Consider the following 13,404-nt stretch of genomic DNA (forward strand, 5'->3'; position numbering starts at 1 on the left):
GCTCAACACAAACTGGAGGAACAGCACCTCATCTTCTGACTAGGCACTTAACAGCCTTCCGGAATCAACATTGAGTTCAACAACTTCAGATCATGAACTCTCTCCTCCATCCCCACCCCCTTTCCAATCCCCCTTTTTCCAATAATTTATAAATTTTTAAATATACTTTTCTTTTCCCACCCATTTCCATTATTTTTAAATTTACTTCCATCTATTGTTTTATCTCTACCTTTCAGCCTATTTCGATCCCTTACCCCAACCCTACCCCCACTAGGGCTACCTGTCACTTGCTAGTCCTGCTTTCTACCCTTAATGTCACCATTAGCACATTCCTTAGCTCATATCACCACTGTCAACACCCCTTTGTCCTTTTGTCTGACATCTTTGGAAATCTCTTCTTTGCCTCTACCTATCACTGGCCCTCTGTCCAGCTCTACCTGTCCCACCCCCCTCAACCAGCTTATATTTCACCTCAGTTCTATGTTTCCTTTGTTCTGATGAAGAGTTATATGGACTCAAAATGTTGACTGTGTTCCTCTCCGCAGATGCTGTCAGACCTGCTGAGTTTTTCCAGCTATTTTTGTTTTTGCTTGTGAGGGTTTGGTTTCTATTCAAAAGGGAACAGAACAGACAGGGTTCTTTTAGATATAAGGAACAAGAAGTGTACCTTGTTGGTAATAATCAGATTCAGAAAACTCAGAGAGTGGAATGATTGTCAAAAGACACTAGAATTTTTAACCTGGCATGGTGGGGAGAAGTGAACCTACTTTGGAGAGCTGGGAGAAACTTTAGGACTATTCGTTTAATGCTACATATCTGCCAGAAATATGGCATACACTAAAAAGATTTTGTAAGACATATTTTGGTTATTTGTTGCCTTTTAATTAATGTCTAATCTGTGTTGATTTTAGCTTGTTTGTTACCATAAAAGTCTTAAAATGTGAAATCTATGTCTTCATCTATAAAGACCATGTCATGAATGCTGAACTTTACGAGACAGTTATGTTTTGGAGTATACCTTTAAAGCAAAATAAAATAGAGAATTCTGAATAAACACCTCAGCTTGGAGACATGCCCATGTGATATGGTTACCATGGGGAGAGAAACTCAAATAGAAACCCATTGAGGCAAGGTGACCGTTTTAACACCTTTTCGTAGTATCTCAGAAAAAGGACAACTGTTTGAGACACAGAAGATAAAGAAGTTACTGCTGTGGAAAAGCAGGGAAGAACAGTTTTGTGTTAACTGCCAACAGGATGCTTATGAGAGTTTCTGGTTTCTGTTTAAAAGGTAACAGAACAGATGGGGCTCTTCAAGATATAAGGAATAAGGAGTCACCGAGGCGTACCTTATAGGTGATAACCAGATTCAGAAAACTCAGAGAGTGGGACGATCGTTGAAGGACACTGGAATTTTCAACCTGGCATAATGGCAAGAAGTGAACATACTTTGGAGAGCTTGGAGAAACTTTGGGACTGTACCTTTAATGCCACATATGTGCCAGAAATATGGCATACACTAAAAGGGTTTTGTAAGACATATTTTGGTTATTAGTTGCCTGTTAATTAATGTCTAATTTATGTTGGTTTTCGTTTGTTTGTTACAATAAAAGTCTTAAAATGTGAAATATTGCCCTTTGTTCCTTTCCATCGGTCATTAGGAATTCAACTCTTTTAAAAAATTATCAGTCTATATGGGGATCGTAACACAGAAAATCCCATATCCTTTATTAACCCGTCTTTTCAAAAGTTAGTGCATTAACACCCCCAGAGTCTCTCTGTTCTTGCAACTCTTTTAACATCATATCCTTTAGCTTTTATTGTCTTTCCTCTTTCTTCCTACCAAAATGTATTACCTCACACTTTTTTTGCATTGACTGTCATCTGCCATTCCACCAACCTGTCTATGTCCATTTAAAATCTATTACTGTCTTCTACACTGTTTACTATACTTCCAGGTTTTGTGCTGCCAGAAAATTTGAAATTGTGCCCTCTACCCCCAAAATTCCAAGGCATTAATAAATACCTAAAACAGTACTGATCCTGGTCCTGAACACTACTGTATCCCCACTTCCAGTCAGAAAAACGCAGCCATTCACCATAGCTCTCTGTTTGCTATCCCCTTAGCTAATACTAATGTTGCTACTGCCCATTATATCCCATGGACTTCAATTTTTCTAACAAACTTATTATTTGCTACTTTATCAAAAGCCTTTTGGAAGTCTAAATAAGCAACATGAATTGTATGGCCCTCATCCGCCTTCTCTGTTATCTCATCAAAGAACTCAACCAAACTAGTCAAACATGAATTGCTTTTAACAAGTCTGGTTTGGCTCACCTTTGTTAGTCCATGCTTGTCCTTGCGGCAGTTAATTTTCTTCTGCATCTTGGTGCACATTTCGTGCTGGAGTGAGGAGTTATGGACAGGAAGCCTGGAATTACAGGTTTCCTGAATGCCCAGGTTTTCACCCGACAGCAAACCTGATTGGAAAAACTTGCAACAGAGAGATGCAGCAGAGCAGCAGGTAGGGAGAGGTTGCTTCTGGGTGCTAATGGCAGGAGGCTGTGGGTTGTGGGTGGGCTAGATATGAGGGTTGGAGATGGTAGTGGGAGGGCCTTATCTCAGGTGAGGTGAAACGGTTGTGGGTGGGGGGTCTGATCATGGGAGGAAGGGAGCAGACAGATAGCTGGGGAGAGGGTGGTTGGAGATGGTGGATCATGGGAGAAAGTTATGGTAGGAGTTCTGATTATTGGGGGTTGGTGAGAACAGACAAATCAGGGATGGGTGGATGATGGTGGTCAAGGATGTCTGATTACCGGTGGGGTGATTTACGGTAAGCTTGTTTGTCTGGAGGTGAAATTCCTGTTCTGCCTGACCAACAAGCTGTGCTGTAGACACTTACCTTATGGATTCAGCCCCTCTTGCCTACTTTTCCCTGTCAGGTTTCCTGAAGCATGGGAGACCTGGCTGACTAGGATTAAAATAGAAACATTGTTAAAATGAAGACACACAGCTTCCTTAAAAGGTTTGACTGACCAACCTGTAAACTGATTGGTTATCTGCCCGTCGTTTCCATCTGAATTAAAGCCAGAAGTGGGCAAGGTCAAGATGGATTGGGTTCCTTTTTCAGATTTTTAACATTGTAAACTCTCACCAAACCAAACTAACCGGCTTTGGGGAAGTTAAAATTATCCCCGTTTTTTTCTAAAAGCTTCCCTGCCATTGATGTAAAACTAACTGTTCTCTAACTGCCGGGTTTATTATTCTCCCCTTTTTTGAATGATGCTATAGCATTTGCAAGTCTCTAGTTCTTTGACACCATTCCATATCTAAAGAAGATTGGAAGGTTTGGACCCATATCTCTTCAATTTCTACTCTCATCTCCTTTGGCAACTGAGGTTGTATCCCATCTGAATGGGTGGCTGATCCAATTAAAGTATTTTCAGCCTTTATAGTACCTCCTCTTTTTCTATTTTTATCTCGTCCAGTATACCAACAACTTCCTCATTTACCACAGCTTTGACAATGTTTTCTACTTTGGTAAACACTGATGCAAAGTACTCATTTAGTACCTCAGCCATGCTTTCTGCCTCTACCAATAGATTTCCATTTAGGTCCCTAATCAGCCCCATCACTTCTTTCATAACCCTTTTAGTGTTAATAAGCTGATAGAAGGCCTTGAAGTCCATTTCAAGTTATCTTCAATCTGATTCTTATCCTGTTTCTTTGGCATTCATATTTCTTTTCTCATTTCTCTTCTGTACTTTTTATAGTCAACCTGATTCTCCCTTGTATTATCAACCTGACATCTGTCATGCACCCCCTTTTTCTGCTTCATTCTACTCTCTAATTCTTTCATTATCCAGGGAGCTCTGGCTTTGATTGCCCTCCCTTTCCCTCCAATGGGAGTGTACCTAGACTCTATTCAAACCATCTCCTCTTCGAAGGACAATCCTTGCAACTTTGCTTTTCTGTCTTGAGTCTTTGATCGAATTTATGTGGGCCAGATCCTTCCTAAATTCAGTGAAATTAACCCCCTCACAATTAAATCCTTTTATTCTAGATTGCTCCTTAACCTTCTCCATAAGTATTCTAAACCTTATGATACTATGATCACTATTTCCAAGATGGCTTCTGACTGTGATATTCTCTACTTTATCTGTTTCATTCACCATTGATGTTCAGATCCAGTGATCTCTCCTTTCTCATTGGATAGGAAACATACTGATCAAGAAAGTTCTCCTGAATCCATTATATACTAGAAACTAGAAAGAAAACCACCAACATATAAATAAAATGCTTTATGAGTTCGGAATGCAGATAATATTTTTGGGAAATAGAGATAGCTTGGGTAAGTTATATTTGTGTTTGTGGGTGTTGGGAATGGGTTTTGGCTTTAAGGTTTGGGTTTGATTTGTATTTCTGTGTTGAGAACAGGTCAAATGGATTTTAGTTTTACTTTAAAAATGGTGCTTGCATTTCTACTGAGGCTTTTACGACTGTTGCAGCTATGGTAAACAAACAGGGGTGGAGGAATTGGGTTGTTGCCTAGCAACAGGGGTCCAGAGAGGCAGGTCTCTCCCACAGACACACACAGAAAAGCTAGAAACAGCAGTTTGTTTTGGAAGCTGTTGGAGTTCAGCTGGTTTTAAAACAGCTGCCAGAGAAGCAGCCTAGGTGGGGCAGATAGCCAGCTCCAAGCTAAAATTGGTTGAAACTAGCTTCCAGGGAGAGACTGGAGCAAAAGGGGACAGATAGCAAGTCCCAAGCTAAAGAAAAGACCCCAAAAATCCAGGGGAGCGGAATAGGGGAAAGTCCCAGGGAGACCTTCTAGTCGAAGGAAGGGCAGGAACCTGGAAAAGGTCCTGTTAATGAAGTTAAGAGTGAGAGGCAGAGAGAAAGGTTCCAAGCTTCAGAATTAAAGAGACAAAAGCTGCAGGAAGCAAATTTAAAGCAAGAACAGTTTGTGAGAGGCAAGAAGGTCCAAAGAGACAACTGGAGGTCTAAAACTCATTGCCACGGGCATGTGAAGCAGTGATACTGTTGATGACTGAGTTGGTGAGAGAGTGTGCATTGGAGACAGCTTGAATGCAGGTGGTGACCCAAGGAAGAGGAACATCAGAAGGAGAGTTTGAAACAGAAGGAGAGAGGAGAACCCTTGCAGAAGATGTCTGAGAGAAAGCATCAGTTTGGGAGAAGTTTCCAAGGCGAGGTCCTGGAGAGTGGAGTTTGGAAACTCTCATGTGAAAGACTGAATTCAGTGAGACTGGTTGGTTCATGGTGTGACAAGCATCTGGGGGGAGTTGAGGAGATGTCCATAGCATTTGTTTGAGGTGACATCTGTCACTTGGTTTCAGAGTGCAGTGTGTCTGACCACAGGCCACCATAGGTTTACATGGACTGTACTACTGTGAACATTAAAGTATAAGATAGCTTTTGTAACTTGTGTTGTCCTTAAAAATCTGTATATATCTGTAAAGGTATAGTTGTGGGTGAAGGAGTATTGTAATATTGTCTTTTCTTGTTCAATAAATTTTTTATTCTTTTGTTAAAAGTTCATCAGCTGACTCCTATGACTCTGTTCAGTAGCTACTCTCCACATATCTAAACAAATAAATAAAACTTAGGGTCAATCAGTTGGGTTCCATCCTGGGATCAGGCTTGTCCAGCTGGGGATTGTAACAAATATAAACAGTAAAATCAATCATTTATGATTAAGTTTAAAATAAAATGAGTACCAGAATAACAGCTTATTACTCTCCAGTAGCAACATCTACTAGGTTTATCACGGTACAAAAATGAGACTGTAGCTTAAAAGTTTAAAATAAACTAATTAGAATATAGGGCACAGCATATGTTGGGATCAGATTCAATTTAGCACTGCATTGCTAATGCACTTGGAACACATAGAATATTTTAAAATTTGTATCTGACATCAATTGCTTTAAAATCATGGATTACCTGGCTCCAGATTTTACCTCTTACAGGCTGGTAATTCATGGTATCAATCATTATTAATATGAAAAACTCTTCAGTTAATCTCAATGAAAATAACGTTTTGCATAAAATAGCAGTCAGACATGCTCCAGATATTTCCTTTGAGGACAATAAGCATTTTTAATTGCTGCATAAGTTGTGGCCATACATTTTTCAATTGTTTTCGTTTTGCTTCAGCCATTCAATGCTAATATTCAGCATCAAATAAATCATCCAGCAGCTGGTCCTAATATTGTAGCTGTGTAAAACAACCCAATATGCACAAGGAAACTGCCACCTTCTAACAATTAAGAATTTTATTTTGATCTGTGTATGGCAACAGCTGCTAGAAGCAGAAGACTGAGAAAGAACAAATGTCCTTTGCTAAGTTGGATCCACTGCAATTTCCTGGCACAACGTAACCATCTAAATGTAGATTTATACACTAAATGAATTACATCCTGACTCACAAGAGAATTTGGAGCCATCGTCAAAGCCTTTCTTACAGCAATGAAACTGATACTTGCCCTCAGCCACTGTCACTTTCGATTTTCTACTGGAAGTTTATTTGACAGTAGTCAGTTTTGTATGTGCCAGAATACATGAGGTTACTAATGCCTTGATCAAGAACATCTTTCCTGCAATCCTGAAGCATTGCTGGTTTTGAACAGTTTGTGCAATATGTCAGATTGAAATCTCAGTGTTGATAATCAGGGATTTACACAGATGGGTTAGAGAATGCAAGACCAGCTAGGAGATACTGTGGGCTGCATTATGAAAATCCAGCTCATGAAATGTTCCAGAGTGGTGTGAAATTATCATGATCAGTGCATTAACATATACACCTGGACCTTTATTTACTTGATTTTTTTTTAGTCTTTCAACTTTCCCTTTGTAGAAAGGTTTAAGCAGATATCGGCCCACGGAGGTTACAGGTAGAAGGCCACATTTTGCTTTCCTAAGGCGGGAACTGTAGATGGAAATTGAGGCCTTACAATTCCAATACAAGTACAAGCCAGAGAGTATTTTGCATGCTTATACCTTAGTTTAGCTGTCTTGATGGCCCATTGGCCTGTCAAAGTATAAGGAATTTACTGCACCTTAGTCACATCTAACATTGCAAGGTTTACATTTTTCTCTGTTGTGCCCTAGTATCATTGAGAAATTAAGGATATTTCAGCAGAAGATATAAAACAAAAGCTCACATACACAACAAAGACATTAAAAAAAGAGGTAAAGCAGAGTGATTGTGCTAAAAATTGGTCTGCATCCACTTTCTGGAGCGGGTGTTACGATTTGCGATCCACCAACATCCGTTCTGTTGAAGCAGGCAACAGGAAAACTTTGTTTCCTCTCCTCATTTCCATGATTGTAGCATTCAGCTTAGCAGATTTGTGCTGCTGACTGGCTAAACACTCAGAGGAGAACAAACAGCATGTAAAGCTAGCATGCGTTCTACGTAAAGGCAAAATACTGCGAATACTGGAAATCTGAAATGAAAATAAAAAATGCTGGAAAAACACAACAGGTCTGACAGCATCTGTGGAGAGAGAGACAGAGTTAAAGTTTCAAGTCCGTATGACACTTTAAGAAGAGTCATATGGACTCGAAACGTTAACTCTGTCTCTCTCTCCACAGATTCTGTCAGAGCTGCTGGGGTTTTCCAGCATTTTTTGTTTTCATGTGTTCTATGTATTCCAGCTGGCTTGTATCTACTAAAGCGAGTTGGACTGATTGAAAGAAAAGCAGCTGCTGACTGCAAGGACTGATTGGCTGTAAGAAGAAACAAAAAAAAAGGAGCACCAGGACATAGAGAGGGCTCCCGGGCTTATGGTTGCAGTTCTGGGCATGGAGAAGCTATGCTTCTATGGGGGCCAGGGGGCTCTCAAGCAATGACCTCTGAAAGAGCATTGCTGCAAAAAGAGACAGGTCAAAACTTTTCGTCTGGCACTCATCAGGCGGAATTTTCCACGCCCGCTGGTGGCGGGCTTGATAGGTGGTGTGCGTGGAAAATATGGCACAACCTGCTTCACGACGGCATGAAGGCAGGTTGCAATCGTCTGCTCAGCCCGGCGATGGCTGGGCTGGGTTTCCTGCCATCAGTCGGTGGGGAGCTAATTGTAATACATCAGCATATCATTAAAAGGCCATCCTGGCAAGCTCTTGGAACCCCACTGTATCGTCCGCCCACGTCGGCGGGAAAGCACGCCGATGTGTTTTACAACAGCACGTAGGCAACGTGCACTTGGCGGCCTTCACTTTGGGGGAGCTGAGGTGAGTGAACAGCAGCGTTCTCCACAGCTCACCCGTTGTTTACAGGCCTCAGGGCTGCCAGGCGGCGAGGCAACTGATGCCTGGCCCTGGAGGAGGCTGCTGGGGGGCTGGTGGTATCCAGGGGCAAGTGCTGGCCAGTCTTGGAGGCAACCATTGTCTGTGGGGGGGGGTCAAGTGCTACCCTGGCGCTGTATCCCATGCACAGGCAATCGGGGTGGGGGGCAGGGTAAGCGAGGGGAGCGGCCACACATTAAGGACACCTGTATAAACTCACCATGCCTCTGCAAGTGATGCAGATTAGGCGCAGCCACAGTGATATGATTGGGGTCGGGCTCCTAGCAAACGCGGAGGCACCAAAAGGCCACCAAGCGCTCCATACCTTACCACCCTGCCCCACCGCACTCCCCAGCCCCCGACACAGATTTCGAGTGCGTCACCACTTTATTGGACCATGGAGCAGTTGGGCTGCACACGTTGTACAATCTCCTCATCACCGCTGGCCATGTAGCAGTCACTGCTGGAGGTGCTCACAGCCCCTTGCAATCTCAGCATCCCGGTTTGGACCAGTGTCCCCCATGTCGCAGGCTGACAGGGCAGCCATGCAGCGCATTCATCTCTGGCCATCGTAGGGGTGCCCAGGGCCCACAGGGCCAGGAAAGGTGGTCACACAGGGCCAGGAAAGGTGTTAAGTACAGCCATGATAACCACATGTCTCGCTCTCTTTCATGCTGCAGGAGGACCATGCTAGGACCATGGATCCTGGTGACCTAGCTATATGCCTGATGGCCTACAGTTTCTGGTCAATGGTAACCCCCGGGATGTTGATGGTGGAGGATTCAGTGATGGCAATGCCATTGAACATCAGGGGGCGATGGTTGGATTATCTCTTGTTGGAGATGGTCATTGCCTGACATTTGTGTGGTGCGAATGTTACTTGCCACTTGTCAGCTCAAGCCTGGATATTGTCCAGGTCTTGCTGCATTTGGACATGGACGGCTTCAGTATCTGAGGAGTCGCGAATGTTGCTGAACATTGTGCAATCATCAGCGAACATCCCCACTTCTTACCTTATGATGAAAGAAAGGTCATTGATGAAGCAGCTGAAGATGGTTGGGGTGAGGACACTACACTGAGGAACTCCTCCAGTGATGTCCTGGAGCTGAGATGACTCCAACCAGCCACAGCCATCTTCCTTTATGCTAGGTATGACTTCAACCAGTGAAGAATTTCCCCCCTGATACGCATTGACTCCAGTTTTGCTAGGGCTCCTTGATGCCACACTCAGCCGAATGCGGCCTTGAAGTCAAGGGCAGTCACTCTCATTTCACCTCAGGAGTTCAGATCTTTTATCCATGCTAGAACCAAGGCTATAATGAGGTCAAGAGCTGAATGTCCCTGGCGGAACCCAAACTGGGCGTCAGTGAGCAGGTTATTGCTAAGCAAGTGCTGCTTGATAGCACTGTTGATGACCCCTTCCATTACTTTATTGATGATTGAGAGTAGACTGATGGGGCGGTAATTGGCTGGGTTGGATTTGTCCAGCTTTTTGTGTAGATGGGTAGATGCCAGTGTTGTAGATGTACTGGAACAGCTTGGCTAGGGGCGCGGCAGGTTCTGGAGCACAAGTCTTCCGTACTATTGCCGGAATATTGTCAGGGTCCATAGCCTTTGCAGCATCCAGTGACTTCAGCTGTTTCTTGATATCCTGTGGAGTGAATCGAAATGACTGAAGGCTGGCATCTGTGATGCTGGGGACCTCCGGAGGAGGCTGAGATGGATCATCCACTTGGCACTTCTGGCTGATGATTGTAGCAAATGCTTCGGCCTTGTCTTTTGCACTGATGTGCTGGGCTCCTCCATCATTGAGGATGGGGATATTTGTGGGTCCTCCTCCTCCAGTGAGTTGTTTAAGTATCCACCACCATTCACGACTCGATGTGGCAGGGCTGCAGAGCTTAGATCTGATCTGTTGATTGTGGGATCGTCTAGCCCTATCACTTACTGCTTATGCTGTTTGACATGCAAGTAGTCCTGTGTTTATAGCTTCACCAGGTTGACACCTCATTTTTATGTTTTCCTGCTGCTGCTCCTGGCATGCCCTCCTGCAATCTTCATTGAGCCAGGATTGATCCCCTGGCTTGATGGTAATGGTAGAGTGGGGGATATGCCAGGCCATGAGGTTACAGATTGTGCTCGAGTAAAATTCTGCTGCTTCTGCGGGCCCACAGCGCCTCATGGATGCCCAGTCTTGAGTTGCCAGATCTGTTTGGCAGTGCCACACAACATGATGGAGGGTTTCCTCAATGTGAAGGCCAGACTTTGTCTCCACAATGACTGTGCGGTGGTCACTCCTACCGATAATGTCATGAACAGGTGCATCTGCGGCAGGCAGCTGGTGAGGATGAGGCCAAGTATGTTTTTCCCTCTTGTTGGTTCCCTCACCACCTGCCGCAGACCTAGCCTAGCAGCTATGTCATTTTTGACTTGGCCAGCTTGGTCAGTAATGGTGTTACCGAGCCACTCTTGGTGATGGACATTCTGCACCCTTTCCACCCTCAGTGCTTCCTCCAAGTGGTATTCAACATGGAGGAGCATTGATTCATCAGCTGAGGGAGGGCAGTACATGGTAATCAGCAGGAGGTTTCCTTGCCCATGTTTGGCCTGATGCCACAAGACTTCATGGGGTCCAGAGTCGATGTTGAGGGCAACTCCCTCCCGATTGGATACCACTGTGCCGCCACCTCTGCTGGGTCTGTCCTGCCAGTGATACAGGACATACCCAGGGATGGTGATGGTGGATTCTGCAACATTATCTCTAAGGCATGATTCCATGAGGATGACTATGTCAGGCTGTTGCTTGACTAGTCTGTGAGACAGCTCTCACAATTTTGGCACTAGCCCCCAGATATTAGTCCGGGGGACTTTGCAGGGTTGACAGGCTGAGTTTGCTGTTGTCATTTTTGTTGCCTAGGTTGATGCCGGGTGGTGCATCCGGTTTCATTCCCTTTTTGTGCTTTTTTAGCGGTTTGTTACAACTGACTGGCTTGTTAGGCCACTTCACATGGCATTTAATAGTCAACCACATTCCTGCAGGTCTGGAGTCATATATCGGCCAGACCAGGTAAGGACGGCAGATCTCCTTCCCTAAAGGACATTAGTGAACCAGATGGGTTTTTACCACAATCGACAATGGTTTCATGGTCATCATCAGACTTGTAATTCCTGATTTTTATTGAATTCAAATTCCACCATCTGTCTTGGCGGGATTTGAACCTGGGTCCCCAGAGCATTACCCTGGGTCTCTGGATTACCATTCCAGCAACAATTCAACTACACCATCACCTCCCCTATTCAGGAGCGTGATGGAATGCTCTCCACTTGCTTGAATGAGTGCAGTTCCAACAACACCCAAGAAGCTTGACACTATCCTGGACAAAGCAACCCACCTGATCAGCACCATATCTACCACATTCTTTCTCAACCACTTGTGCAACATGGCTACAAGACGCGCTGCAGCAACTTACCAAAGGTTGTGCAGCAGCACCTTCCAAACCTAAACCCTTTACTTCCTAAAAGAACAAGGGCAGCATGCAAATGACATCTCCAAATTCTCTGCCAAGTCACACATCATTGTTGCTGGGCCAACATCCTGGAAATCCATCCAATGGAGCTACCTTAACTGCAGTGGTTCAAGAAGGCAGTTCACCACTAGTTTCTCATGGCCAATTAAAGATGGCCTTGCCAGCGACGCCCACATACTCTGAATGAATAAACTTATAAAAAGTGACATGGGGGAGGTATTAGTCTGCATCATGTTTTTTGAACCTCTACGTATGACAAAAATTGTACCTTAGTGGAGTAGACTGCTGTGTGTTAAATAACTATTATGTTAATGGAGGCAGAAGAGAAATACATCTGCTTTCAAAAATTAAATGGAGATTTTCCCTGGTCTGTGTGCAGCAAATGCTGCTGGGAAGAGGTCATAGTGGTTGCTCAAAGGGATATGTCAAATTTCCCTTTGATTAATTTAAATGGAAGTAAAATCATAAAAGGGGTTCTTATAAAAGGTGCGTGCTGACATACCCAATTTTCCAGAGTTGACTGCACCAAGGCAACCCATTGATCCTAGGCACTGATACAGGAAAACTTCCCCTTAAATATCTCCTTGAATAAGAAAAGTTCAGATACCTGTATCAAAAAATTTTGGGCAGTTCAACTGTGATTTTCTGATAAATAATGGATTAGGATTCAGAAATATATCATCTTGTCAGATGTCAAATATGGCATAATTAATTCCTGTTGTCAGCATAGGCTCTAGGCTGCCTTTAGGTCAAAATTTCCCCCTCTCTGAGGCATAATTACAAGGTAGCTATTATATGATGAAGAATTTGCTGAAAGCATATAACAGTGCATTTCCCTCAAACTATTTGTCATTTTCCACTGCACGGATAAAGCAAAATTATAAAAAGCTTTTGTTATTTAGAAGTTCAAAATAAGCAAAATCCTAAAATAGTAAATAGAGCGGTGTTTCTTAGCCTTATGGAATATCCAATCCTCCAGTACACAAATTATCCAAAGTTTTATGGATTCATATATTTAAGGACGTGGGACTATAGTTATGTGGACAGACTAGAGAAGCTGAGACTGTTCTCCTTAGAGCAGGGAAGGTTTAATAGGAGTTCAAAATTATGAATGGTTTTGGTAGAGGTGGGGAGAAGCTGTTTCCACTGCCAGAAACCCTGTAACTAAAGGATATTCTTTAGGATGATTGGCAAAACATCCAGGGAGGAAATGAGGAGCAATGGTTTTATGCAGTATGCTATCACTGATCGAAAAGATAGTAGTAGCAAATTCAATATTAACTTTTAAGGTTGGAATTGTACATAAACTTTAAAAAGAAAAATTATCAGGGATATGGGGAAATAATAAGGAAGTAGGACTATTTGAACAGCTCTTTCAAAGAGATGGCACAAACACCACAAGCTAAATGACCTTTTCTGTGCTCTATGACTCTATGTATGCACTGCGTTGGAAGTAGAACTGACCAATTTGCACAGATACAAGTTAAGACCATTTACCCTCTGCTTACTCTTGGTTTTGCAACTACAAATGAAGAACTGAATCTAAGCCTCTCAAACTATGGTGAAATGAGAA

Source organism: Cetorhinus maximus, chromosome 19, assembly GCF_964194155.1.
Source record: "Cetorhinus maximus chromosome 19, sCetMax3.hap1.1, whole genome shotgun sequence".
Taxonomy (NCBI): Eukaryota; Metazoa; Chordata; class Chondrichthyes; order Lamniformes; family Cetorhinidae; genus Cetorhinus; species Cetorhinus maximus.